Source organism: Pongo abelii, chromosome 10 (assembly GCF_028885655.2).
Source record: "Pongo abelii isolate AG06213 chromosome 10, NHGRI_mPonAbe1-v2.0_pri, whole genome shotgun sequence".
Classification (NCBI taxonomy): Eukaryota; Metazoa; Chordata; class Mammalia; order Primates; family Hominidae; genus Pongo; species Pongo abelii.
The window spans coordinates 87,977,176-88,004,177 of record NC_071995.2 but is presented as its reverse complement, the minus strand read 5'-3'; the positions used below and the strand labels follow the sequence as shown (position 1 = coordinate 88,004,177).

At 39.5% G+C, this 27,002-nt stretch overlaps 1 long non-coding RNA gene across 4 annotated transcripts in view; it reads right to left on the bottom strand.

Annotated features, from left to right (window-relative positions):
* The window catches only part of LOC103892101 (uncharacterized), a 71,348-nt gene that overhangs the window by 16,378 nt on the left and 27,968 nt on the right, over positions 1–27,002 (bottom strand). For 2 of the 4 annotated variants that reach the window (XR_008512027.2, XR_008512028.2), the window contains exon 6: positions 18,844–18,886. This is a non-coding gene — a long non-coding RNA (uncharacterized LOC103892101). Of the gene's footprint in view, positions 1–5,104; positions 5,419–18,843; positions 18,887–22,679; positions 22,725–27,002 lie in introns of those variants that run through there. The other 2 variants (XR_010135809.1, XR_008512030.2) reach the window with 2 other exon arrangements.

Genomic DNA, 27,002 nt, shown 5'->3' with positions numbered 1-27,002 from the left:
AGCCCTGTGGCTTTTTTCTTTCATTTTTTAAAGGATAAAATTTACTCGCCAGAAATACATTGTGAGTCAGACATCCCTTTGAGGACAGCATCTAATAAAATGACTGGCACACAGGTGATCAATTAATGATTTTAAATAAATGAATGAAATCAAGTTCTTTTAAAAAATGCTTTCCTACATGATTTTAATAGCAAAACAAGTAATAATAGAAGCTCGTTTAAGAGTATTTTGTGTATCTTCATGATGAAATAAATAATATGCAGTTATTAAAAATTTTTTAAAACTTTAAAAATCATGCATTTTATAGCCTACTCTTCATTCAGCATAATACTGTAAATATTTCCATGTCAATATTCTAGACGTAATGCTGCACAACATTAGTTGTGTGGGTTAGGACATGTTATTCAGTCCCTGAGATTTACCTTATCTTTCATCTGTAAAATGAGGCTAACAGTTTATCTCTGTGGTAGCTCAGTGTTATTGTGATGATCAAATGAAATGAAGAGTCAGAAAATCCTGGCACAGAGCATAGCCTGTAAAAGAGACTCAGTAAACATACTGTGATGAGAAAGAAAAGAACTTTTGGCCGGGTGCGGTGGCTCACGCCTCCCAGCACTTTGGGAGGCCGAGGCGGGCAGATCACCTGAAGTCAGGAGTTCAAGACCAGCCTGGACAACATGGCAAAACCCCGTCTCTACTAAAAATACAAAAATTAGCCAGGCATGATGGCACACACCTGTAATCCCAGCCACTCGGGAGGCTGAGGCAGGAGAATCGCTTGAACCTGGGAGGCAGGGGTTGCAGTGAGCCAAGATCGCGCCACTGCACTCCAGCCTGGGCAACAGAGTGAGAGACTGTTTAAAAAAAAAAAAAAACTTTCATTGATGAAATATTACTAGCAAGTTCTTTAATATGTGCTGGCCCTAGTACAATGAGGGAGGCAAAGTAATGGCTTGGCCAGAAATGGTAATGGCTCACAAGGTTGTTTTTGTTTGTTTGTTTTTATGTTTTTCATTGTTTGGCTACATTGAAAATTAGATTTCACCAAAAACATCCACATTTTTTGGCATCTGGCAGCATTAGGCCTTCATTCTTGTATGATAACAATAACCTAGTGCTTTTCCTACCCTCCAGTTTGCCACTGTCCCCAGCACTCCCTCTGGTCTCTGTGCCACTGTCATTTATCAGTATTGGTGGCCATTTATTATTGTTTCTGTAATGGTAGAACTAAGAAGAAAGTGAAATATTTTTGTTGCTATCAAATGTGAAATAAGGAAACATTTAAAAGGATTTACTTTAAAAAGAAATTCTCGTCACTCTGGTCATCTTCACTCATATTTTACCTGCATGACTCCATAGGCATTTATGTGGAAATTGTAACCTCTTATAAAATTTTAGAGCCATAAGGAACCAGCACTTTGGACTAGATAGTCATACTTTTCCTGGTATAGACGAATGAGTTAAGACTAATCATGCCTTTCCTGGTATAGATGAGTGAGTTAAGATTTCTGAGAAATTATGACTTGCCCAAGATCCTAGTTAAAAATAAAGTTAGGGCTGAATCTAGATGTAGAGTGCTGTCTTTATATTAGGTATTTAGAAGTTTTATTTTTTACCTTTATTTTTAAATAATGAAAATTAGTGTAAATTCTCTTTAGAGTAAACAAACCTTCCAACAACTCTCCCCTCTACAAAATAAACATGTAACTCATGGCTTTCTAAAAGTAGATTTTTAGCACTTTCTGACAATTTCAAGAAACTTTTTAGCTTAATAAGCTTTAGTTTTGCCACAGTGTTTGTAGCAAATTTATTTAAAGAGACCATCTGAAAAGTATTGAATTTTGTGTTACTGGTTTTCCTTTTCTCAAAACTGAAGAACCTGGGCAAAACTTGTCCATTGAAAGCGACACAACCTTGACCCTTGGATCTGGAGATTTCTGGAAGTCATAAATTTGGTTTGGTCTATCAGGAAGAGACTTCACAGTGGCTCTCGATTGCCTGTGGAACTGGAAAACCCACAAATAATAGATTCACTTTTGTAGATAATTTCAGTCTTCTCCAAAATTACTTAATGCAAATAACAAATGAGCAAATTATTTTGTTTTTGTGCTTTTTTTCTTCCCCTCTCTGGTTTCTGGAAAGGGAAACAGCCCAAATAAGTTGGAAAGTAGATAACATGGGTAATTGACAATTGGATCTGTACTAATTAAGTCGTTATTAGTATGTATAAAAATGTAAAGCTCTTTTGAGGCCAGGCGCGGTGGCTCACTCCTGTAATCCCAACAATTTGGGAGGCTGGAGCAGGCGGATCACCTGAGGTCAGGAGTTCAAAATCAGCCCGATCAACATGGAGGAACCCCGCCTCTACTAAAAATACAAAAATTAGCTGGGTGTGGTGGTGCGTGCCTGTAATCCTAGCTACTCAGGAGACTGAGGCAGGAGAATCGCTTGAATCCAGGAGGCAAAGGTTGCAGTGAGTCGAGACCACACCACTGCACTCCAGCCTGGGCAAAAGAGTGAGACTCTGTCTCAAAAATAAACTAAGATAAAGCTCTTTTGATATTTACCATGAGACTAATTGAATTCATTTGAAAATAGACCCAAAAGGAATTATAGCTAATAGCTTTACTTTAAAAACATCTTAGCTTTTTACGCTTTCTCTTTTGAAACATTGCTTTCAGCATTGAATTGGTAACCACTTTATATGGGAGATTTTGTGTTATATTTGTTATGAAACATTCCCAAATATAAATATCTTTGGTTTTTATTTCAGATTATAATAATCTATGCTCACTATTAAGTTGGCAAAGTATATAATGACAAAGAAAACTACCATTAAGCATATCACACAGACTTAAAATTTTGGTGTATATATTTGGAAGCTTGTGTTCTGTGTGTGAATACCATCATTCATATCTAGCCAAACCATTGGAACTGTACACAGCTGGGGTTTCAGATATATAACATTCAGTTTATGGATTTAGGAATGAGCCACTGCAATTTAAATTGCAAGGTGGGACAAGAAACACTTTTTTAAAAAGTTTACATATATGAAGGTATAAGGCATGGACCAGGCTGGCTGAGAGGAAGAGAGCAAAGGATCTTGGTTCACAATGAGGCTGTCCCTGAGAAAGAAAGAAGTGAGAGTGAAAATGCTGTGTGATTAATGTCCTCAGCAACTGTATGGGAAGTCTGCCTTCTTTCCAAAAGGGCTATAAAATGAAACATAATAAGCAGTGGCCCAAGCCATTCTTCTGTGAGACCCCCAAAAGTGGAGAGAAGGACATAAACAGAGAAGCCATTTCTCCATCAGTCAGAGAGAGGGAGATGATATAGGCTAAATAGGAAGTGCATCAAATGACAATAGTCCCAAGGGGCAAGTGTGGAAGACCCAAGTTGAGTGGCAATGGCAAGGCAGTGTTGTAGTAACAAGCAGCCTTGTTACTCTAATAACTCAAAGTGATGCTTTGGATTCTGTTTCAGAAACCATTGCACATCTCCCCTATGCAAGGACTATGCTAGGCAGAAGGGAAACCAAGATGAAAAAGAATCCCCCATAGGAACAATTATAATACCACACTACGTGCAATAATGATGTCAAACAAGGTATGTTGGAGGGTTAACTTCAACAAGCATGGGGACCCAGGGTTAAAGAATATCGAACAAAGTCCATGGGCAAGAACAGAGATGGATGAGGTTTTGCCATATGGGAAAAGTAGGGACAGTCCATACTGAAAACAGCTGGTACAATGAAGCAGGAGAGATAATGATATTTCTTCATGATCTACAAACTCATAAGGTAAGCAGTAGTGCTGAATTCCCTACTCTTTCAGATTTATTGAATTACAGCTGTTTAAAATATAGTAAAAATCTCTCTAACACAAGCTAATGAGAAAGGCTTATCTGATTAACCAGATTCTTGGAGATAAGGGATTGTATTGCTTTTAGATATGTAAACGTCATTTAAATGGAGAGAGTAGCTGTGTTTGATACTAAGAGTTTTGGAAACTGACAATGAAACATTGGCTTATAAATGGGTGCTTTTGACATGTTGTTTTCTAGCATTTAAACCTTTCTCCTTACAATCTTGATTATGCTGTAAATTTGCTGTTAACTTTCCTTTTGCTTTCATCCAAAGCAAAATCCTGAAAATGAATAATAAGTAGTGTGCTATTTTGTGCAAAATAATACTGATAACATTTTGGTTAGCAAAATGAAATAACATACCTGAAATAAATAATATACCTAGTAAATTTGTACTCATGGGTCAATTTGATGACAGAAAGGAAAAGAAAGCTTAAAGATAAATATCTCTAAAGTTATGCTTTCAATGCCATCTGTACAAACTTCATGTCAAGATCTAACAGAAAAAAAAAAAAAAGAAAAAAAACAAACTCTGTCTTATGCCAACACAACTAATTCCATGAAGTTTGGATCATCACAAAACTCAAATTGTTTTATGATTTATCTGTGTCTTTTAACTGTACAGTACATTTTACTGTATATACAGTTTTATGGAACTGTGGAGGCAGCATCTGATGTAATATTTTCTGTTCAGATTGTTTACTTTGTAGTCAAACATTCTTCAAAAACATTTTAGTCTCCCCTCCCCTCACCCACTCTGACTTTACATTCAAGTCTGTCAGTTCCTATTTAGAAAGGTTAATTGAGATCTGGAGTCTCAAAGCCTCTGATACAGAAGGAACTTTTGCCATCCTTAACAGCTTTCTTTGAATTTGCTGCCAGGTCTGATTCTACATGTAAATATTTAAGTGAGTTAGTAAAATAAAAATAAATAAATAAAACTTTTTTTTTTTAACAAGAGTGGGAAAGCAAGGATACCATAAAGTAATTTATGACATAAGAAAATGAACTTTCATTTCTGCATACTTCTTTTTGCAAACTTTTTGGTTATTGTCAAATTTGCAGATGTCTTTCTTACTGCTCTTCATTAAACTTTCAGCCTCCTGTGGAATTGCTGAGTCAACCAGGAGATCATGAAACACATTTGCAGGAGCCCATTCTGTTTTAATTATCTCCCCTTAATGTCACCAAGGAGGTGGGGTTGAGAGGGCCCTTTGCTGTGACCCTTAACTCTTTAAAAGTGAGTATCTTCTTATGAGAGCCAGCTTTGAGCAGTTCACTTTGGACTGCTGACATATTTTTTACCTCTCCAAAAAGCAGAGCCTGCTTTGGAATGCAGTGGAAATAACCCACCGCAGAAGAAATAGTCTGTAAACCGAAGAACTTACTGTGAATGTTGGCTTTTTGCCACAGCCTCCTGCAGGGAAGGAAGAAACCTTGTCTCTTTCCACCACCTCACTTCCTCTTTCCAGCCAGAGGTCACCCACCAAATTTAGACAGGAGGAAGGCCCTGAGAGGAGATCCAGGCCCTGCGCTTACTGGTCCGTGCCTGAACTGTCCAATTGGAATATAATGTGAGCCACAAAAGTAATTTTTAATTTTCTAGTAACTGCATTAAAAAAGTAAAAAGACGCAGATGAAATTAATAATATATTTTAACCCATCATATCCAAAATATTGCGATTTCAACATGCAATCAATAGGAAATTTAACAAGATATTTTTGCATTCTTTTTTTAACGGAGTCTTCAAACTCAGGTGTTTATTTTACACTTACAGCATATCTCAATTCAGACATTAAATTTTCATTGGAAATACATGTTTGGTTATTTAACTTTCAAAGCCAGGCAGCTTTGGACTGGGGAGATATTAAGTGGTTGAGAATCCATTAATCAAGTAATAATTTGATTCCCATTCTGCTATCTTTCTTTTTGTATACAGGGTCCTGAAGAATGAGCTTAGAGACAGTCTTGCATATTCAAGTATGTCTCAGTTATTGTATATCACACTTATAATACACTAAAATTCCTTACCCTCTACAAACTCATGGGGAGAAATATCTCCTTTGGGTTTCAGTCCTAGGAATTACTGTGTGTCTCAGAATGGCATGTTTGCTTTATCGCTTCGACACTGAACCATCTAAAGGAATCGCTCCTTGGCTGGTCAGAATTTCCAAACTAGGTTTACAACCCTCGGCTAGCAAGTAGACTAGGATTCGTGTACAATATATACCACTTTCCTCTGACTTCACCTTTATTTCCTACTGTACAGTGTCCCCACTTAGCCCATGTGTTTTCTTATTAGCAACTTTATATTTCTTTGGGGAAGAGTCAGAGTATAAATAAAAACACAAATACATAATAATGTTTAAGTGCCTCTCACTTGGTCTTTGCTTAGTACTTGGTTTTACTGGGAATGCTAGATTTCTGCAGCCCTCTCTCGGTGTTCTATACTGATGGGCTCCAATAAATGGAGCTATGAGCAAAACTACTTCTGTTGACTTCCCTTTCTCCATTGCTGTTTATTTGAAATAAATAAGTGGTGAGCTCCAGCAGGGTTTCAAGAAGGCTTGGTCCACTTTGGCCTGAGCCTCAATTGTGAGTATGTCACATTTGTTGAGCATGAGCTACTTGTATCTATTTGAATGCATCTTGGAGAGGGGTGTGAGCAAACCTCGCCCAGATCATACCACTAGTCAGCTTGATGCTTAAAAGAGTAATTCTTATTCGCTGAATTGCCGGAGTTAAATCTGCAATATTTTGTAACTCTAAGTCTTTAGTCTCTGCTTAAACAAATATATCATCAGCTTTAAGAATCTGATAAGGTAGACATTTTACATAGTAGATAATTCTTGTGATTTTTGTCAAGTTTCCTTATGAGAAAAATAAAACTTTCCTTGGGCTGTCAGAATAATATAAGACAGCTTGAGATTTTTTGCCTTGAGTTTGTGTGGGCAGGAAATTTATTCTTTGCTTGGTACATCTTTGAGCCGCACACAGCTGTGTAAGATCTCAGTTCTTTACAAATTGCTAATAAAAAAGATAATGCCAACATTTGCACTCTTCTCAAAAGTCAAACGCTGAAGATTTAAATCAAGATTTCTGGATAGAAAATCTTAATCTTTTGAGTCATGTTGCCATGCTTTTAAATTCACTTCCTAACACTGAAGGGAACTAAAATTAGAATTTGGAATAAGCCAGAAGCAATGAAACAATTTTCTCATTCATCTAACATGTACTTACTAAGCATCTAATCTATGTCTATGCATTTAGAAATTTTTTAAAATGACAACATGGGTTTGATCTCCAAATATAGGACTCAATTAAGTTTTGGCCAGAGAGGAAGAAGATAATATTTGTTGAGGCCTTACTATGTGCCAAGCACTTGGTTAGGCTTTTTCTAAATGTTATGATGTAAGTATTATTGATCCCATTTTACAGATGAAGAAACATGCTACACAACCAGTGAATAACAAAATAGGAGTTGAACCGCAGACTGATTCCAAAACCCACTGCATTATACTTCCTACAGTTTAAATTTTTTGCACTTGGCTAGAAAAAGCTTTTCACTCTAGTTCTTACAAATGTTCTCATAAACATTTTCAATTTATTTAAAACATATACATAATGCATTTTCAATTTATTTAAAACAGATACATAATATAAACAAATATAGTGAATGCTCATGGAAGGAAGCTCAAGAGGCAACAGGACTGCAAGAAGGTGTGCACTGGGAAGAGCCAGAGGTGATCTTTAAGATTACCCTTGAAAGATGGATAAGAGATAGGCTAGACACGTGGCTCGCACCTGTAATCCCAGTACTTTGGGAGTCTGAGGCTGGTGGATCATGAGGTCAGGAGATCAAGACCATCCTGGTCAAAATGGTGAAACCCCATCTCTACTAAAAATACAAACAATGAGCCAGGCGTGGTGGCATGTGCCTATAGTCCCAGCTACTTGGCAGGATGAGGTATGAGAATCACTGGAACCTGAGAGGTGGAGGCTGCAGTGAGCCAAGATCGCGCCACTGCACTCCAGCCTGGGTGACAGAACAAGATCCTGTCTCAAAAAAAAAAAAAAAAAACCAAGAAATATGGATAAAAGATGAACAGAAGACATTCTGCTAGAATAACAAAGGGACAGGGTTGGACTAAACTGAATGACTACATTCCATAATGACTCAATGTCAATGGTCCATATTGTAAAATGAGGCTAAATGCTTAACTTTCATTATCCCAGTCCACACCACATCCAGATGTCAGCTGGTAATACTGCCAACTTATGTCTCTTCCAGCTTCAAGGCAAACTTCACACTCTACCCTGGGGCTCTATTCATTTCAAAATGCAGACTGGAACATAGCCAGGAAACAGAAAAATCCTGATTCTGGAATGTGCCAAGATTCTCCCGAATTCATAACAACACCGAGGCCGCTGAATGTGACAGCAGTGGGAGAAATGGGAGAACTTTGTACCTGTGTAGGCATCCTCAAAAGCTGTATGTTCTGTATATTCTCCAGTATGACCTAAGGACCACCCGGCTCAGAATCTACTGGGCGTGCTCACTGGAAATGGAGTGTCCTGGCCCTCCCCCTGCCTCTGAGTCAGAATCTGTGAGAGTGAAACCCAATTATCTTCATTTAAACAAAATCTGTGGGTGAGCCTGGTTCTCTAAAGCCATCCTTGGCCTGTATCATTCTTGGCCTTTGGGCCCAGTGCTTCCCCAGAACTGGTAGAGGAAGACAGCAATGGCTCATTTGCTACCATGTAAAACTGCATGTTCATCTGAACAAAATCAAGAGACTTATGTGCAAAATATTGTCCTAGGTGCTGTGGAGAATAAACAATGAGGTGGCATAGCACTTTCTCTCAGGGGGCTTATGTCAGGAAACAGACACCAGGACAATGAGTTAGGAATGCAAGAGCTCTGTTAGAGGTAATGCCTATAAATGATAAAGACATGAGAGAAGGAGTAGGCTGGGTGAGCCTTTAGACACAGTGCAAGTCTGACACCTGTAAGAGGAAGAAGGATGGAGGATTGGGTAGAAAAGTCCTCAGACTGCTGTGCAGCTCTGAGACCATCCTGGCAAGCCAAATGGAGAGCTCTAGCTCACAGATTTCCTATAGAGTCGTCCCAGGGTGACCAGATCCTAGCACCCCTGCCATGCTCAGTCTTTGGCTAGAGCTACCCAACATGGGCATGTCCTTGCCTCAAACATTGCACCAGACCCCAAAGTTGCTGCAGTGGGAGGTTGTCACCTGGCAGCATTCCTTGTAGTAGTTCCCTCTTGAAGGAAGTTCTGAGAGGTGCATTTCGTGGCTGCCCAGACATTCCCTAAATGCGGATTTGATGGTCTTACCCTACCTAATCAATGAAACATTGGAAAGAAGGGATGTGGCAATAGTGAAGAATCAGGCACACGGCTCTCAAGCCAGATGAGCCTGTGTTGGAATCACACCTCTGTCATTTGGCGTGTGACCTCAGGTAGGTGACCTAACTCAGACTGAATCCTCATAGGAAAGAGTAGGACAATACCTATTTAATAAGATATTTTTGGCTGGCTAGTGAGACAATACCTAGACAACACCATTCTTATTCCCTAATAATATGTGCACACAGACACACACACACACACACACACACACCATAATCTGCCTTCATTCATTTACACACAAGTAAATGACAAAGAAGACCAGAAAGTAGAAAAAGGCAAGCATCTAAATAATAGCATGATGTCTCCTGTTGATCTGGTCCAGATTGGATTTGTATCCTCTATGGTTGGCCCACGGTTGGGGGCTTATGTGGATTGTTAGATCCCTGGGCTCTTTTTCATCACATGGTATTTATAGAAAATGGTAGTATCATGCAGCCATAAAAAGGAACCAGATCATGTCCTTTGCAGGGACATGGATAAAACTGGAAGCCATCATCCTCAGCAAACTAACACAGGAAAAGAAAACCAAACATCACATGTTCTCACTCATAAGTGGCACCTGAACAATGAGAACACATGGACACAGAGAGGGAAACAACATACACCAGGACCTGTCAGCGGGGCAGGGGGAGGGAGAACATCAGGATAAATAGCTAATGCATGTGGGATGTAATACCTAGGTGATTGGCTGATAGGTGCAGCAAACCACTATGGCACACGTTTACCTATGTAACAACCTGCACATTCTGCACATGTATCTGGAACTTAAACATTTAAAAAATTTTAAAAAAAGACAGTATCTGTAGTCCACACTGGGGCTGATGAAATAAAACTGCTCAAAGCCAAATGATGGTGCTAGGGCTCTAGTTGCCCAGTCCCTCCCAGACTGCCCCAAGGGCTAGGGGGTCAATATCCTGGCACCCCGAACCTTTGTGGTACACTAGCACGCCATGATGCACATTTGGGAAGCTCTGCTCATAGACCTCATCAAAAGGCTTGCAAGCCCCTGGCTACATTATGAGCTTCTAAAGAACTGAGTTGACATGGAATGGGGGAGGAGTCATGCTCCTTCTCTCTTGACCACACTGAGGACAATAACATTTTGCAGCATCTCCAGGTGGTACCTTGAATGTAGATATTATCATTTTCATGGTGTGCAATGACATCTGTGAGTGAAGTCATCAATGAAGAAAAAGAACAGAACAGATTGTATGGTGATGGAGGCTGACACTGGTTTATGAGAAACTATGAGACATCCCTTTGGGGACACCCAGAAAAAACTGAGGGACACTTAGATTTATTGGAAGAAATTCTCAAGCCAAGAAAGATCTGAGTCATAAAAAAAAAAACTACTTTTCAGTGCAGTTGAGAGGATTAAAGAAGATAAGTCATGTAAAGTCTGGCACACAGTAAGTACTCCGTAAGTAGTAACTGGGATTATATGTGTTGGATATTCTATTAGTCAAGACTCATTTGCTGCAAGTAAGAGAAAATAACTTAAACGTGCTTAAGCCAATAAAAAGTGTGTGTGTGTGTGTGTAGTGTTTATTGTAAGAAAACAGAGTTATTTCATGGCACTTGAGTACAAGAATTTACCTGGCCCTCAGAAGAGAATGGAACCAAAGACTGAAAAGTCATTCAGAATTCAGACAACTTCAGTAAGTGAATTTCTCTATGGACCAACTTCCTGTTTCTCAGTTTACTCAGTAGACAAACAGCACATCAAAATTCCTGAGTTCACCTACTCTCCAATCCATATGGAGAATTTCTTAATGCAGACTCCCAAAAACAATATCTGATTAGCTAATCTGGGTCAGGTGTGCAAACATTCTTCCTATAAATTTTAGCCTGGAATGTGGAGTCCCCTAGCATAAACATTGCCTTGGTGATTGAAGGGAGCAGATGCCAATGTTTCTCTCTCTCAGGTCTGATTGAGGTCTTAGCAGGGAAAAGAGAGAGCACACTCCCCTTAGGACAATTATAGGAAGGTTTAATAAAAGGACAACAAGAGTGGAAGAGTGTAGGGAACAGAAATAGAGCAGGGTCTAAGCCAGGCTTTTACCACACGTCGGCCCAACCAGAAAAGGAGAAGGAACAGTCACCAGAACCCAAAGACTCAGAGAAGTTGTGAAATTCCTATGTGAACTGCAGCTGCCCAAGATGACTCTCCAGGACGGGAGCCTAGAAAATAAATTCCCTCACATCACCCACCTCCTGCTCTTGGATCGCCTACAAGAAAGTCACCCATTGGCCAAACCAGAGAGTGAAAAATACCCTTGATCTGGTAGCCTCTACAGGCCTGCCTGCCAGGGAGGAGGCTGAGGGAGAAAGGTGCAGAGTGCATCATTCGGTATGGATCTTTTCACATTAATCAGTAACAGCAAAGGAAATAGCTCCTCTATGCAGTTTTTAATGGCTCTCTTTTGAAAACATCCAGTGAGTTTACAGCATCACATCTATCATCAGGCTCCAATAGCCTTAACCCTTACTTCAGCCAAAATAGGCTATTGACCATTCTATTTACTGTAACCTCCCACTTTTTGCCCCCCACCCTACTGCCCTACCTTACTTACGTAACCACCCAAGACCCAAATTCAAATCCCACGTACTCCCTAAGACCTTCCATCAAACAATCTCTCCCTCCACTAATTTCTTTATGCTTTGTGCACCGTTTTCCTACTTTGTGTTGTATAATAATTTTTGTCCAAGTTCATGTTCATTCATCTCTGTATCCCTATGGAGACTTACACAGACCATTGCCCATAGAAGACACTCAAGAGTGTTTGCTAAGCAGTTATTGAAGGAAGTATGAAGAGTTTGGCAAATCTCTTTTTTCCTAAGGTGGTGTTCTTTCTTTTAAGATTGCTTAATAGATACTTTAAGTTTGAAACCTGGAAATGAACACTGCTCAACAAGTCAGAACATTTGTGAAATGATTGATGTTTACCTCACAACTCTGGCACTGTTCAGCTGTTGCTCCTGGGTTACTTTTGAAGAACTTTTATTTATATTTTGACTACTTCTGAGAAATAGTTGCTATTAACTAGTACGAAAATGAATCACTCTTGCATCTCTTATAAAGAGATAAGACTAAATGAAAGCTATTAAAACTCATATGGATGGCATCTTGAGACCGTGTTAACTTAAAAATCAAATCACATAAAATAACAATGAAGGTGACTAATAGTATATATACAGTATTTCATTTTACAACTTTTGACCTTATTCTAAGGATTCTCTGGGGATCTAGAAAACTGCTCAATTTTCCAAATGTAACATTAGAAACAGAAAATGATCCAACTTTTCCAGTCTCATAATCACAAGATCACCATCAAGACCTTTGTCTTTATATTCAGAGGCCCTCCCATGGATATGTGGTTACTACTGAGGCCCACACCATTAAAATAGAGGTTGTGAGCCCTTTTCCTTGTTCGACCTGCCATCTTTCCATTCTGTTGCTCTTTAAACTTTTGTTGTTGATTCTCTATACTCTTCTTTGCTGCCATACTCAGTCAAACACCACGTCACATTTCTCCTGTCTGCTTACAAATTATTGAATTCTTCTTGACACCAGAGTTCTTTCACAAAGTTGTGAGTACTTAATAAGAAGACAAGAGGAAATCAATGAGGAGTTCAATGATGAGGATAAAAATACCTGGAAAGGTTTGTGAGAAGGATTAAACAAGGTAATGTGTGCAAAGCATAGTACCTAGAGGCACATGGTAAGCACACAATAAATATTGGGTTTGTAGTTCTACAAATAATGAGAAGAGTAGCTTCCCTCCTTTCTCTTTCTCTTCCCTTTGTCTTTGGAGGCCAGACATAAAACTGGCAAGGCACACAGTAAGCACTGAGCTCACTTAACGTCACCTCTTTCTCTCCCTACTTCTGGGCAGGACTTGCTTGGTTGGTGAATAAGCAGGTTTGAGAAGGAACAGCCTTGGGCTCATTAGCTCATATTCTTTTGCATCACCACTGATAGCATCTTTAAAAAAACAGTTCCCACCTCCCACACATCCCCACAAAAACACTTAGTTGTTTCACTGACAGATTTCATCTCTGTTGAGTTCTAAATTCTTGACCTTTTAAGGTCAAGCTTCTTCTACAGTTCTAAACTCTGCCTAGGCAGCCTTCATGACAGGTAAATAACACTTTAACATCCAAAGGGAGAGAATTTAGCTAGGGAAACAGCCCCTGTGGCCTTGATAACTAATCTTTGTGGAAAAATGCCAAACTACTACAGAAAAGCCATATCCTGAATTCCCAGCTTCGAATACATTTCTCTTAGTTTTGAATTATTCAATCCCCTTCAAGTATATCACTGATCATATCTTTCCTCTTCCCAAGCCCTACAATCCTGCAGTGAATTATAATAATAACAGTTAATACCACCAATTACACCATGACAAGCTCTTGGCATATACTGTCCCATTTGGTCGTCATATTAACTCTATGATGTAGGTACTGACATTATTTCCATTTTACAAGTGAGCTACTGAGGTTTGGGGAAGTTAATTGCCCACAGTAAAATCACTGGTAAATGGTGAACATGAACACATTTCTGAATCCAAAATCAGTACTTTAAAAAAATTTTAGTCCGGGTGCAATGGCTCACGCCTGTAATCCCAGCACTTTGGGAGGCCAAGGCAGGTGGATCACCTGAGGTCAGAAGTTCAAGACCAGCCTGACTAACATGGAAAAACCCTGTCTCTACTAAAAACACAAAAATTAGCATGGTGGCGCATGCCTGTAATCCCAGCTACTCAGGAGACTGAGGCCGGAGAATCACTTGAACCCAGGAAGCAGAGGTTGAGGTGAGCTGAGATCGGGCCATTGCACTCCAGCCTGGGTGACAGAGTGAAACTCCATCTCAAAAAAAAAAAAAAATTTTTTTAATTTTATTTATTTTTTGGTGCAGGTGTCACTTGCAAATAAACCCAGTGCTTTTTCTCTGTACCTGACAGTCCCAGGAAGCTTCCCCACTCTAATCTTCAGTCTCACCTGGCCAGTTTTGATGATGTTTTTGGCTATACTCAACTAAATACCCTGCTTCTGTCTTTAACCTAGGCTCATATGCAATTCAGCTCAGTGCTATGCTGAGTCTATAACAGACACAGAGAATTCTGCCTTTAATTTTCCTAAAACTTAACTTTCTTCACCCAAGTAGGGGTGCCTGTCTATTTGGATAGTAAATTCAGGCCTTATTACCTTTTTGCACAAAATTAGTGAACACATAGCCAAGCACTGGGCATAAGGCATTAATCTCTTATTTCTGTTAACTGGTCATTCCCTGAAAAGACCAGAAAAATAACCTGTTGGTCAATCAAAGCCAAGTTTATTGCTTATTGCATTAAGGGAGAGCACTGCCTTGACAGACTCAGTTGTATCTCAGAAGAAGGACTTCAAAGGTAGATATTTATAAAGTTTAGGGAGTCTGGTTTAGGGTGGGATTTTTCCATGTGGGGACTTGACTTTGACCAGGCCAAGTTGATGATTTAATAATTTAGGATTGGTAAACCCAGCAAGGCATAGGTTTTGAAGGGATTCTTGAGTTAACAGCTCTTTGATAAGCAATCTGGGTTGGCCAGTTGAACAGTCTGTTGTTCAGATAAACGAATTTTCAGAATGTTCTTAAAACAAATATTTTGCAACTTTTTCTCCTTGGACAAGAATTTCCCAGAATACTAAAGGTATGTTAATGTAGCCAGTCCTGTTTCATGTGATTGCAAGCAGTTTTTGTTCAGTCTTCATGTCCCTTATCTGTAAATGGATATGATTATAGCACTTCACTCATAGAGTCATTATGAGATTTAATGAGTTAATAGAGGCAAAGCACTTAGGAGAGTGATTAGCCAAGAAAGTGCTATGTATGTATTTATTATCATCTTTACAACATAGTACATTTAATAAGCCTTGCCCTAGCCAAACTAAGAAGGTCTATCAATCTGCTTGGGTTTTTTTGGAGGATTTTTCTATGACAAAGTTATATTCATAGCAATGTCTTATGAACTGAATTATGTCCTTTTCAAATGCATACGTTGAAGCCCTAACCCCCAATGTGACTGTATTTGGGGATAGGACCTTTATGGAGATAAGGTTAAATGAGATTATAAGGGTGGGACCCTAATCCAATAGGACTGGTGTCCTTATAAGAAGAGGAAATGACACCAGACAGTTCTTTTCTCTCTCCATGTGCATGTTGAGGAAAGGACATATAAGAACATAGCAAGAAGGCAACTGTCTGCAAACCAAGAAGAGAGCCCTCACCAGAAACTGAATTTTCCAGCACTTTGATCTTGGACTTCCAGTCCCCAGAGAAAATAAATTTTTATGGTTTAAGCCACCCAGTGTGTGGTATTTTATGGCAGCCCTAGCAGACTAACAGAACATGATAACCATCTGACAGCTCCACAGTGCTTTGCTTTTTAAAAGCCATTCTAAATAAATAAAATTTATAAATTTTGCATCTGTTCCCCTCAATTTTCTCTTTCGTGAATTCCAGATGTATGTTTCCTGTTGAAAATGAAACTCAGCTCCCCCAAAGTGGAACTTCTCACCTCTCTCTTCTAAACACGTTCTCCCAGTGCTCACCTTGGCATTACAGGAACTGCTCTAACACAGGACTGAAGGCAGAGTATTCTCTGATTCCTCCTCCCATCCTCCCAACCAGGCTATTGTTCATGATCTCATTCATTCAACAAATATTAGTACCAGGTGCTGTGCCCAGTATAAAGAATAAAATGAGGAGCAAAACAGATGTTACTCCTTCCCTCACAGAGCACACAGTCCACTGGCAGAAATGGACATTAATCAAATGAAAAGTTGCAATTGCTACAAGTGCTGCTGGGGAAATGGTGACATAAACACAGCTACATCATGAGGACTGAGACAGTCTGCACCCACATACCTTAACTCAGGAATAAGAACTAAGACCATTTATATTAACATGACTTCACTATTTGTTCCAGTAATTTTTTGCCCAGGGAGGCAAGGCTATATACCAGTAAATATGTTTATTGTTTGTGTTAGGAACTCCTAAAAATCAATTTATCTGAACTTTAGCTGCTCAAACAGCCAATTTCTCAGTACAATAAATAACTTAACTTGCAAACTGCTCGCTCATCAAACAACTATTTATCAAGATTTGTCTCAACTCTTACCTCACTCTCTTCACCATTTCTAAATTATTATATAAAATACTTTGCCCAGTTTCAATCAGATTTCCTTAAACTACTTGAGTCTAGGCCTCAAAACTCTACAGATATCAGCTCCTGACTTCTCCCTTCTGAAACATTTATAAGTTTTACTTGATCAACAGCATATTTTGATGGTCTCTGGGAGAGTCTATGGTCAGGAATCATGGTAAATTGATGGTCACCAGGTGCTGTGCAATCAAAGTACAGGGATGGGGTAGATAGAAAGGGGTCTGATCTAAAATGAGAGTAGGGGCCAGGTGCAGTGGCTCACGCCTGTAATCCCAGCAATTTGGAAGACTGAGGCAGGAGGATCACTTGAGTTCCGGAGTTTGAGACCAGCTGTTCAACATGGTGAAACCCTGTCTCTACTAAAACTACAAAAATTAGTCGAGCGTGGTGTTGGGTGCCTGTAATTCCAGCTACTCAGGAGACTGAGGCGGGAGAATTGCTTGAACCTGGGAGGCAGAGATTACAGTGAGCCGAGATCATGTCACTGCACTTCAGTGCGAGACTCCATCTCAAAACTAAAATAAAATGAGAGTAGGGAAAGAAGACTCAGAAAAGACTCTGGAGGAAATGATGGGGGCTGAGAACTCAATGTTTAGGAAGAAACAACTAAATGAAGAGTGGAGGAGGAGGTGTGGTTTAGGCAAAGGCCTTGAGTTGAGGGAGAACTGTATTTTTCTAGAATGGAAAGAAGGCTATTGTGGCTGGAGCAGAGAGAATACAGTGAAGGGCAGGAGGAAATGAAGCTAAGGCATAAGCAGGAGCCAGCATGATTATAAGGACCTTGTAGGATATGTTGAGAATTTGAGCTTTTATTCCTGAAAGTAGAGGGAAACCACTGGAGTGTTTAAAGCAAAAGAGTAACAGGATCTGGTTAGGAGCGGTAGTTCACACCTGTAATCCCAATACTTTGGGAGGCTGAGGCAGGAGGATTACTTGAGCCCAGGAGTTCCAGACAAGTCTAGGCAACATAGTGAGACCCTGTCTCTTCAAAAATGTAAAAATTAGCTGAGCTTGGGGACATGCACTCATAGAATTAAAAAAAAAATTTTTTTAAAGAAGGCAGCCTGGGAAACATGGTGAAACCCCATTTCTAAAAATAAAAATAAAAATTAGCTGGGTGCGGTGGCATGTGTCTGTAGACCCAGCTACTCAGGAGGTAAGGCGGGAGGATTGCTTGAGCCTGGGAGGTCTAGGCTACAGTGAACCATGATCATGCCACTGCACTACATCCTGGGTGACAGAGTGAGACCCTGTCTTTAAAAAAAAAAAAAAAAGTAATAAGATCTGATGTGACACCTTTTTCTGGCCACTGAGTGGATAGTGAATTGTAGAGGAGCAAAAGTTGATGGGAGAGATAGTTAAGAGCTGCTGCAGAACTCTAGAAAAAAGACTAAAATGAATATGATCCCCATATGGTAATTCAAATGCATCCTATTTATGATGCCTCCTCCCAGTTTAGGCTTTCACCATATCCTCTTCACCTAGTCCATGATCACCCAGCTCTACCACCTAACTACCTCTCTGATTTCAGTATCTGGCTTTTTGAAACAAGTGTAAGTAATAAGACCTATGTGGCCCACTTCATTCAACAAACATTTTTTAGTAACTCTCATATGCCTAGCACTGTGCTTAGTCCCAGAAATTTAGTCATGAGCAAGACAGACACATACCTTGTCCTCTAAAACCACAAGCTCATGTAAAATAATGCACTTGAAAGCTCTTTGAAAACTATAAGGCTGTATTAGCACTCTTGATTGCAGGTGACAAGGACAACAATCAAACAGCAAAAGCAAAAGGGAATTTATTAGCTTATGTGCCTGAAAAGTCTAGGAGTATCCTGGCTTAGGTGTCTTTGGATCTAGGTAATGACAATAGAGATCCACACCACTATCTCGTAGGCTATTCCACATGATCAACAAGATGGCCACCAGCAGTGCAATCTTTGTAGAAAGAATACAGTCATGCATCACTTAATGATGGGGACACATTCTGAGAAATGCATCAGTAGGTGATTTCGTTGTCATGCAAACATCATAGATGTGTATATAGTATAGGCTATTGCTCTTGCGCTGCAAACTTGTACAGCATGTTACTGTGCTGAATATGGTAGGCGGCTGTAACACAGTGGTATTTGTGTGTCTAAACATATCTACACATAGAAAAGGTATAGTAAAAATATGATGATATAATCAGATATGGGACCACTGTCCCATACATGCACTCTATCATTGACTCAAGTGTGGTTATACAGCACATGACTGTACATCTTTCCCAAGAGCTCCTAGAGAAAAATTCAGGGCAGGATTTTGATTGGCCTCGTTTCCATGAGGCAGCAAAAACTCACCTTGATGTAGAATTCTGGCCAGTCCTGGATCATGTGTCCACTCCTGGAGAAAGGAATTGAGAGAGTCAGTCCTCCTGAACCATATACAGTGAACAGTATTTCTATGGGATGGTGTGGGGGAAGACTGTTCTCCAATGAAAGGTTTCCTGGGAAGAAACAAATACAACATATGCCCACAACCAAGATGCTGTAAACAAATGTTAGGCTTTATAATTGGGACCAAAATATCTAATATAATTAGGACCAAGGCTATCTTTGTAAAATCCTTTATAGTTCTCAAGATAAATATCAGACAGAAAGAAAGAAGGAATAACAAGGGAAAACTTAAAATGGAATAATTGCTACAGGAGATGTAGGATGAGTCAATCACATGATTTTCAGGATAAGAGACCTGAAGACGTTTTCATTCTTAGGAAAGTAGAGTTGAAAACAAATGGAGAGAAAGAAAAAAATCAAGGAAAAGCAGGTCAAGGAAAAGAAAGAATAAAGAACATAGGAAGAGGATTTTAGTCTTGAGGAGGGACATCCTACCTTTTGACACAGGAAGGAAAAGGCTTTGATAGCTATGGAGGTACTGTATTTAAAATCCATCAATTGTTGAACAGAGTTTATTTTCACTTTGAAACATCTGTTTTATAGAAATGGTCTTAGCATTGTTTTATAGTGTAACTGCAGCATTTACTTCTTGGTGTTACATGAAATAATGGTGCTTCTTAAAATCAATAGTCTCAGAGTTGATTAAATTTGGTAACTATGTAAGCAATCTAAAGGCTTTCATGCTGACAGGTTTTCTGAGCAAGGAGAGTAGGGGATGACGTGAGACAGTTTGCCTATGGGGATGGGGTTGGGATTCGGATTAGGTTGGCACAGCCCCTGCTCTGGTGTGACCCTCAGCTCCACCAGTCACTGGTGGGATCTACAGTCAAGTTGCTTCACCTCTCTAAGTTTCAGTTTTCTCATCTATAAAATAACAGTACTTAACGTATACTTTTGAGGTAAAGGTTAAATAAGATAAATGTATGGGAAAAACAACTTAGCATATTGCCTGAACCATAGAAAATGTGAGCAAAAGTTGTGGCTTTTGTTGTTCTTATTTTTGGCTTAAGTGAGGTGTGAATGTTTGGAACAACTCCCAAGCAAGTGAGAGAGGGAGCTAAGAACAATAGAAGGTATTCTGAGAACCCAATTGGGAGATGAAACAATAGACTACAGTGTCACAGTCGGCCTGGTGGCATGTGTTCCTCCAATAGCATTGGGCTGATCAGGCGATCAGGTGTAGGGATGACAATGGCAGGTTGTACCATCAGATGTTTGGTCGGGTAAGTACGGCAACATGCCAGCCATACCTCTGCTGCTGGGCCTTTGATCTGCTCTCTTGCCAGGAACACTGTTTCTCATAGTGACACGGCTCACTCACCCCCTTACCTCCTGCAGATGCCCCTCAAATGTCACTTCTATAGGGACGCCTCCCTGGCCACCCCACCTAAAGTAGCTCTCTCTACCTCAATCTGCTTGATATTATCATGAGTGAACCATGGCACCTAACATTGTAGTACATTTTAATTTGTCTATGTATTTATTGCATAATTTTCTGGCAAGTAAGGTGGCAGTAACTTAGCTTGGTTCAATGATCTATCATCAGTGGCTGGTCTAGAACATACACATAAATAATTGTTAAATCAATAAATGAATAAATGAAAATAAAGGGTGAGAGGGCAATTCAGGTAATCATTCAAAGTGGAGGTTTCAATGGGATTTTATTCTGAGCAATGAGAAGCCATGCAGGATTTTAGGTAGTAGAGCAACATGATAGGAATTCTGTTTTAAACAACAAAAAGATAATTGTCTCCAATTTATAACTAAGAAAACGGAAGTTCAGAGGGTGAAGCTGTTGATTCAAAAATCACAGAGCAGGCCAGGCATAGTGGCTTGTGCTTGTAATCCCAGGACTTTAGGAAACTGAGGCAGAAAGATCGCTTGAGCTCAGTTAGAGACCCGCCTGCATAACGTAATGAGACAGCATCTCTACTAACCATCTCTACTGACAATTAAAAAAAAAATTAGCTGGGCATGGTGGCACATGCCTATAGTCCCTGCTACTTGGGAGGCTGAGGTGGGAGGATCGTTTGAGCCAGGGAGGTCAAGGCTCTGAGGCTACAGTGAATGATTATGTTGCCACTGTATTCCAGCCTGGGTAACTGAGGGAGATCCTGTTTCAAAAAAAAGAAAAAACCAGAATCACAAAGCAAGTGGCCATGCTGAAATTGAAACTCAAGCAGCCTAAACTCATGCTCTTAGCCAACACACGCTGTCTTTCCAAAAGATATATGCAGCACCTTAGATGCCAGGGCACCTTAAATGCCAAGAAAGCAACATGCCATCTCTCTGTGGGACCTATGAGTGCCCAGCCAACAACACAAGCTATGTTCTGTAGTAATTCTCTGTGAGTATGTCTTTCTAGATTAAAGAAAGCCACTGCCCTTACCACTCCCTTCAACTCCAGTGTAATACAAATGAATAAGAAGGGTATCACGAAGTACATCAGCCTTAGCCCCCAAGTCTAGAGGAATTCTTCCTTGAAATATCAGCTCCTGCCCCTCACACCCCTTGTGAAGGGAACTTCCCTATCCCTATCCCCTCATCTGTTGTGGTCGGGTTTGTTCCTTGTGATCCCAGCTACAGTCATGATGAACCCCAAGGGCAACCGTTCCATTGGTTAGGCAGTGACGTATTACAATGGTTCAGTAAGATTCTGCAACCCACTGGAACTAGAAAATGCTAAGAGATCTGCCTCTTAGCAGTGTTAACAGGAGCAAATATATAGGCAGTAGAGGCTGGTGAGTAGAGAGAAGAAAATGCAGCAAATAGCAAAGTGTGGCAGTGTTGGTCTAAGCTGGTGTTGCTTCGGTTCCTGAGCAGTTTCCAAAAGAAATGCATGTGTATTCTTACAATACCCCTGCTTTTTCTGAGGTAACATGGAAACCTGACCAAGCCAAGCTAAAGCAAGTTCCCAGGTCACTCTGATATTTTCTTTTGCATTTTTTTTTTTCTTTTGAGACAGAGTCTTGCTCTGTCACCCAGGCTGGAGCGTGGTCAGCTCACTGCAAACTCCGCCTCCTGGGTTCAAGCTATTCTCATGCCTCAGCCTCTTGAGTAGCTGGGATTACAGGCATGGGTCACCACGCCCAGCTAATCTTTATATTTTTAGTAGAGATGGGGTTTTGCCATGTTGGCCAGACTGGTCTCAAACTTCTGGCCTCAAGTGATCCTCCCGCCTTGACCTCCCAAAGTGCTGGGATTATAAGCGTGAGCCACTGCACCTGGCCAACTCTGATATTTTCAAAGGGTACCTCCGTCTGCTCCTCGTGGTGGCTCACCAGTCTACACCTGCTTCTGCTATCCCTGTGGCCATCTCCTCTGTGAGTGCTGGAAAGCCAGTCCCCAGTCTGAAGTCAAGGCCAATTTTCCTGACTTACATTGATGGGATTCCAATTGATGCCTCTCTCTTTTCTGATCTGGGATACCATGTTCTAACCATGAAAAGCATCTCACCAAGACCCTCTTTTTTTCTACTCAGGTATCTTCCTCTTGTTTTTACTACAACTGCTAACCCAGTCTGGAACTATGGATCCTAAAAATAATCCCCGCAAGTCAAAGCCACCTCCTAATATTCAATTCAATCCGATAAGCTCAAAATAAGCATCTATTATGTGCTAAGAGCTGGGAACAACTGTGCTCAAGGCAGGTAAGTTTTGAGGAAGCCTCAACCTAGCCATAAATAAATAAATAAATAAATAAATAAATAAATAAATAAATCCGCAGACTTGTAGTCTTACTTTGGTCTTGGAGTCCCAATTCTGTTGTGTACAGAGAGTTCTGTTCTGAAAAACATGGAAAAGTAATGGTTTCTCTTTCCTGTGAGCTTAAGAACCTGAAGTTGGTAATTTGCTGGCCTACCAAACTCATGGAACATAATGCAGGAAAAGCTGATTAAAACGAAAGCATGTCTTCTTTTCTCATGGACTGAATACTTCCATTAAGGTTTGAATGTCCTCTTTGTTCCTTTAAATGATGGCATCTGGCCAAGTCATTAACTTTCTGATAGCCTGTCCTCTTCCTTAGCAATCTGATCCACATCTACACTGGATGACTCAAATTTCATGGCTGCTTTCATGGGAGTTGGGAATGAACAAACTTGTAGATTATTAAATCTGAAAGGACATTGCCTAAACTGTTTTCTACCTGAGATAAATGTAAGAGAAAAACTGAATAAAACAATGCTTTTTTTGCCTGTTTTATATATAGTATCTATGCAATCTTTTAGTTTTTCTAGTCTTATTTTAAAAAATTAACAGGCTAGGCGTGGTGGCTCACACTTGTAATCCCAGAACTTTGGGAGGCCAAGGTGGGTGAATCACCTGAGGTCAGGAGTTCGAGACCAGCCTGGCCAACATGGTGAAAACCTACCTCTACTAAAAATATCAGAATTAGCCAGGCCTGGTGGCATGCATCTGTAATCTCAGCTACTCGGAAGGCTGAGACAGGAGAATTGCTTGAACCCAGGAGGCAGAGGTTGCAGTGAGCTGACATATTGCCACTGCATTCCAGCCCAGTGACAGAATGAGACTCCAACTCTAAAAAAAAAAAAAAAAAAAAAAAAAATTAACATACGCAAAATTGACCTTATCTGTATGTTTATTTCTATAATTTTGTGGCGTTGTGGGGATGTTGTGCAGAACAGGGTCTTACTCTGTTACCTGGGCTAGAGTGCAGCAGTGCAATCATAGCTCACTCTAGCCATGACCTCTTAGTCTCAAGCAATCCTCCTTCCTCAACCTGTGTGCCACCACACTAGCTAATTTTTTATTGCCAGTAGACATGTGGTCTTGCTATGTAGCCCAGGCTTGTCTTGAACCCCTGGCCTCAAACAATCCTCTTCCATCAGCCTCCCAAAGTGCTGGGATTACGGGCATGAGCTACCACACCTGGCCCAGTCCTATAAATTTTGACACGTGTAAAAATTCATGTAACTTCCATCACAATCAAGATGCAGAACAGTTCAATCACTCCAGAAAGCCCCCTCATGATCCCTTTGTCATTCCATTCCTCTCCTACCCCTAATTCCTAACAGATCACAAATCATTGATCTGTTGTCTATCACTATGGTTTTGTCTTTTAGAAAATTTCATATAAATGGAATCATGTAGTATGTAACCTTTTGAGACTGGCTCCTTTCACTCAGTGATATGGTTTGGCTGTGTCCCTACCCAAATCTCACCTTGAATTGTAGTAATCCCCACATGCCAAGGGCAGGGCCAGGTGGAGATAATTGAATCATGGGGGTGGATTCCCCCATACTGTTCTCATGGTTGTGAATAAGTCTCATGAGATCTGATGGTTTGATAAGTGGGTGTTCCCCTGCACAAGTTCTCTTGCCTGTAACCGTGTAAGATGTGACTTTGCTCCTCATTTGCCTTCTGCCATGATTGTGAGGCCTCCCTAGCCATGTGGAAGTGTAAGTCAATTAAATCTCTTTCCTTTATAAATTACCCAGTCTCAGGTATGTCTTTATTAGCAGCATGAGAATAGACTAGTACACTCAGCTTGATGCCTTTGAGATTCACCCAAGTTGTTGCATGATTCAGTAGGTGGTTTCTTTATATTGTTGAATTATATTTCATTATTTACATGTACTAAATTTATTCACCAGTTGAAGGAATTTGGGTTGTTTTGTTTGTGGTAATTATTAATAGAGCTACTATATAAACGTTTCTCTATAAGGGGTTATTTTGTAAACTTATTTATTTCTCTATGCTAAATACCGAAGGGGTAAGATTGCTGGATATGGTGGTGGACATATGTTGAACTTCATTTAAAAGTTGACAAACTTTTTTCCAGAGTACCTGTATTATTTTACATTCTCACCAGAAAAGTTTGAGAGTTCCAGTGGCTCAGCATTCTTGCTACCACTTGGTATTTCAGTTTTTTTTAAAATTTTATTTTAGCCTTAGTAATAGGTGTGTAATTATGGCTTTAATTTGCATTTTCCTAATGGCTAGTGCTGTTGGACATTTTTTCATGGATTTATTTACCATCTATACATCCTCTTTGGTAAAGTGTCTATTGAATACTTTATCCATTTAAAAACTGGATTGTTTTCTTGTTAAGATTTAAGAATTCTTTATATATTCTGGATAAAAGTCCTTTGTTGGAAATGCGATTTGCATATATTTTATTCCATCTGTAGCTTTTATTTTCACACTCTTAACAATGTCTTTTGCAGTGCAAAAGTTTTTAATTCTGGTGAAATCCAACATGTCAGTTTCTTCCTTTATGGATTGTGCTTTTGTTGTCATGACTAAAAACTCTTTCCTTAACCCAAAGTCATGAAAATTTTTATCCTGTTTTCTTCTAAAAGTTTTACAGGTGTACGTTTTCTATTTGTATCTGTGATCCACTTGAGTTTTTTTTTTTATTCTTTATACTGTTAATACGGTGAATTGCATTGACTGATATTTAACATTAGATCATGCATTCACAATATAAATTCCATTTGATGTGGTTTATTATTCTTTTTATCTATTGTTGGATTTGAATATATTGAGGATTTTTCATCTGTTGTCATGAGCAATATTGGTTTGTAGTTTTCTTATACTGTCTTTAGTTGTTATATCAGGTAATGCCGGCCCCTAAAATGAATTAGGTAGTATTTCTTCCTCTTCTGTTTTCTGAGGAGATTTTGTAGAATTGTTATTATTTCTTCTTTACATGTTTCGTAGTATTTACCAGTGAAACAGTCTACACCTGGAAATTTCCTTTTTTTGAAGGTTATTAACTAGGAATTAATTCCTTTAATAGTTATAAGGCTTTTTAGGTTATCTATTTCACCTTGGGTAAGTGGTGGTAGTTTTATGGTTTTTTATGAATTGGTATAGTTTTTCTAAGTTGCCAAATTTATATGTGTACAGTTGTTCATAGCATTCTCTTATCCTTTTCGTGTCTGTGGAGTCTAGTGATATCCCCTGTCATACCTGATAGTGGTAATTGGTGTCTTTTTTTTCAATCTGTATAATGGTATGTATTTACTTTTTTGGTATGTATTTACATGTATTTTTTGTATGTATTTAAACTGCATGTATTTACTTTTTTTAACTCTATCATTCTGGTTCTTTTTTTTCTGTGAGACAGTTTCACTCTTGTTGCCCAGGCTACAGTGCAATGGCACAATCTCGGCTCACCGCAACCTCCACCTCCTGGGTTCAAGTGTTTCTCCTGCCTCAGCCTCCCGAGTAGCTGGGACTACAGGCATGTGCCACCACGCCTGGCTAATTTTGTATTTTTAGTAGAGACGGGGTTTCTCCATGTTGGTCAGGCTGCTCTCAAATCTCTGACCTCAGGTGATCCGCCTGCCTCGGCCTCCCAAAGTATTGGGATTACAGGCATGAGCCACCATGCCTGGCCCATTCTGGTTCTTTAAAATATGTGTATGTATTCTGGTTCTTTAAATATACATACTTTAAAGAACCAGCTATTGGTTTCATTGACTTTTCTATCGTTTTTCTGGTTTTGGTTTCATGGACTGTGCTCTTATATTTATTTATTTTTTCCTTCTGATTGCTTTGGGATTATTTTAATCTTCTTTTCTCTAATTTCTTGAATTGAAAATTTTGATGATTGATTTGAAACTGTAAATTTCCTCTAAGCACTGCTTTAGTTAAGTCTTACAGTTTCAATGCATATACTTAACTTTTCAAAATTTACTTAGAATCCATATTTTACTACATGGACTATAGAAATCTTACCACCATGCAGATTTATTTTCCCTCCCTGCTTTGTGTTGTAGTTGTCTTATTTATTATATTTATATACATTGAAAACTCTACCAGGCAATGTTATAATTTTTCAACCATCAAGCGTATGTTAAAATATTCATAAAAGAAGAATAACCTATTTTCCAATATACTTGCCATGTCTGTTGCTCTTCCTTCTGCATCACAAGTTTCCTTCTCGGATCATTTCACTTCTGTCTGAAGAACCCCTTTTAGTTCTTTTAAGATACAACTGCTATCAGTGAATTATCCTGGTTTTTCTTTATATGAGAGTGGTGTTTTTTGTTTTTGTTTTTGTTTTCCAAGATGGAGTCTTGCTCTGTTGCCCAG